Below are 3,859 nucleotides of genomic sequence, written 5' to 3'. Positions count from 1 at the left end.
TATTGATTAGAATATAAAATAAATAATAGTTTATTTAATATTTTTTATTTAAATAAAAGCACGAAAAGTTGATATTTGGGCTGCATTTGACATGGTGATGACTCCTCCAATAATTGAGAATAATAATGGTAATAGTAAAGTATTGTTTTTATCCCTAACGTTTGGGTAAATTCTATTTGTGTCTCTAACGTTTAAATCGTCTTATTTGTATCCTTAACGTTTGTAAAAGTGATTCAATGTTATCTTGCCGTCAATAACACATCATGAGCGCAAGTTTTAAAAATCTCTTTTTGAAATTAGAATACAAATATTTGGGATAGAATCGATGATCTACTCCGAAAAATAGTTCATCAAATGTTGAAACTAATTCTTACAACATTTACATAATTCACTTTTCTAGGGACATAATTGAATCTAAACACAAATAGTGGGTATAATATTAAAATCGACCACATTCAAGTGAGATCTAATTGAGAATGGATACATCCAAGTGAGAATAATTAAAAAATATAATATGATTTGTTAGTATAATTGATAGTAGGATAACATTGAATCACTTTTATAAATACAAATAGGACGATTTAAATGTTAGAGACATAAATAAGACTTACCCAAATGTTGGAGACAAAAACGATACTTTACTCTAATGTAAAATAAAAAGACCAATTATCTTGAAGATATATAATTGAGAATCAATTATATTCTAATAAACGCATATATTGTGGACATATATACAGAATTAGAAATGTATCCGTTCACCTACACTCTTCAAAGCCTTAATGCAATAAATAATTGAAAAGAGTAGAACATGACAAAATAAATCTAGCGGTTGTGGATAATATAATATATAAACTAATATAAACCAAATTAAATGTGACTAATTTAACTTATCAATTACAGATAAATTTTAAAATAAAAAAATTGTTAAGACCCAACAGAATTTATTATGTTTTGTGAATCTTTTTAATTATCAGTTTAATTTTTTAATTTAGTAATCTAAAAAACTTTTAAACATTTTTAGTTAATTATTGATTAAAAACAATAAATTATATTCATTCTCTAACATTTTCTTTAAAATAAACTTCATTACATGAAAATATTAGCATTTTTTATTACACGAGAATATTAGAATTTTTAAATATTATATGATAGGTGCTGATTGCAAAGATTTCGGTTGGTCTGTTAATTAATTTGTCAATTCATTTTTTTCTAAGAGAAAGTTTAGGGGTTAGCAATTTTTATGTTTTGTGACTAGTATTTAACCATCAAAAGAAAAGTAAGTAATTTTTTATCATTAAATATAATCTCACATCATTAAAAAATACTATTAATAGTCAATTGATGATTACAAAATATAAAAGTTGCTGATCTTAACAATATAGGCAGGCACTATTCTTATTCTGAGCATTACTTCTTAGACATCAAGATTGGAAGTGACAAAAACGCCATTGTCTTCTTATTAATATATATATATTGCTATTAATCTATGTATGTTACGACTTTGGGAAATGAGTGCTCTCTATAAGATAATTATATATATTCCAACAGCAATTTTCTTCTATATAGTTAAGGGATAGACTTATAGCCACTCACTGTTTTTGTTTGCATGCATAAGGACATTGCATGCTTGCTATCCATGCTTTGGTTTCTTGCTATTCTGATTTTGTATGTCGCCCGACAAATCAAACTTGTTTAAGTAACATGTAATAATTTTATAATAACACATATCTAAAAATCTTAATTAATATGTATAATGGCATCCAGCTATGGTAATATATAAAATTTATTTTCTAATTGTCAATTAGCCATAAAATAAAGCTTTTAAATTCGTAATTGAAGGCGCTAGGCAGGGTCGGCAGATGTTTAATAATAGTTTCGGTAAACTATTTCATTCTTATTATGTATTATTTGCTTCATTCCCCTGTGCAGTGACGGATGTAGGGGTGAACACGGGTCGATTTGGTTTGGGTTTAAGGTAAAATTAGAATCGAATCGATTAAAATATAATTGGTTCGGTTTGGTTTGGATTTGTATTTTTTTGTATATGTATCCGAACCAAACCAAACCGATTAAGAATGAATTGGTTCAGTTCGAATAATTGAATATCCGATGACTTTGAAATTCATAAAAAAAATCAAATTTTATCTTAAAAATTCAACAAGTATAATAAATATGTAACATCAATATAAATAATCTAAATATGTTAAACACCAAATACATTAAAAACTAAACTCATTAAATTATAAACATATTAATAGTGAATAATCTCACTAGAAGCCACTAAAAATCATATATATATTTTTATTTTTTTATTTAATTAATATATGATCGGGTTTATGAGTTGGTTTAGATTTCGCATCCCCAAAATCGATATTCGAACCAATTACTAACAAAGGTCATTGATTTGGTTCGAGTTGGATCCGATTATCCGTTGATTCCAAAATCAATTTAATTAATTCGGTTTGAATTCGGACAGGTAATCTCAGTGGCCGCCCTGTGTGTTATGATTGTTAGATGTGATGATCATCACCTGTAAATTAATTGGAGAGACATGTCACTTCAATCTTTGAAACAAGGCACTGAATGGAATGTATCATATCATGCATAGTCACTGTATTTTGGTCCATCTTTCAGTCATCGCCTTTCCGAAACTGTTAGACAACGAATCGTATATTGACTAAACAAATAAAGTAAAACTGTATGTTAAGAGTCACACCATTTATCTTCATAAAATAAAGGAGGCAAAGTATTTGATGGAACTCTTAAACAGAGTTTCATTTCATCGAGTTGTCAAAAATATCTAAAAAATTACTTTAGTTTATTTTGTTGTATTTATTAATGAGTTATAATAGTTTTTAAAGTTATTTTTAAATCATAAACTCAATTAAATCATTTAATTTCACTGACATTAAGACCTAAAAAATACAAATATCTTTTGCCTTCATTTTTGTCTTCAATTTAAAAACGAACTTTTTTTTTTATTTATTTTTATGATCTTATAAATACAACAATACTAGTTGTTAGAATGTCTCAACTTCTTTAATTATACCTGATACGGTCGTTACAAATTCTATGTTATAACTCGGCATTACACACCATAATTCGACAGTTACGTTATAACTCGGTGTTATGCGTTACAATCAGAACTCAACAGACTACATCATGGAATAAAATTATCTGACCAAATATTTATTGTTTATTAAAATCTAATAACTACTCTTCATTTCAGATGATCAACGGTAATGTAACCGACCTTTTATGCTCAACCTACAAAAGTATGATATCTTGTCCTTAACGAATACACTAAATTCTCAGTACTAATTTAAACATCGAAATGCCTTTTGCAGGTACATCCCTCCTTATTCATATTCTCCGTGACATGGTATCTCTCTGGACAAAAAGCTTGAATTATCGCAGCTTATAACTCGGCGACTCGGCGTAGACTCCTCCAACCGAGGTCACGTCCATGTTACTCTCACAAGAACAATACCTAAATATGAGAGTAATCACCCCACTCTTCTATTTAAGACGACTTCCACCTTAGGTAGCAAGTCGATGACGATATTATACCGGTGTAAACAAATCTAACAAATCTAAGGTAGGTACTTCTTTTTGCCACGTATTTTTTTATTTTCTTTTAATTTCTTTGCACGCAGAGGGAGGTTGCTAATTTTTCTCTCTAAACATGATTCTATTGATTTTCATGTTGAATCAAACACAATAAAAAACTAACTTTGTCTTTCTTTCTGTTAATTTTTGTGTGTGTACAAGTTGCATTGCTGATTTCATTGTATCGATGATTTGTTTAATGAATTATTTTATTTTAATTTTTCTTGTATTCATAATACATTCAAGAGTG

The sequence above is a fragment of the Arachis ipaensis genome, chromosome B09, assembly GCF_000816755.2.
Source record: "Arachis ipaensis cultivar K30076 chromosome B09, Araip1.1, whole genome shotgun sequence".
Classification (NCBI taxonomy): domain Eukaryota; kingdom Viridiplantae; phylum Streptophyta; class Magnoliopsida; order Fabales; family Fabaceae; genus Arachis; species Arachis ipaensis.
The sequence above is the reverse complement of the archived record's forward strand: the minus strand, read 5'-3'. Positions refer to the sequence as shown.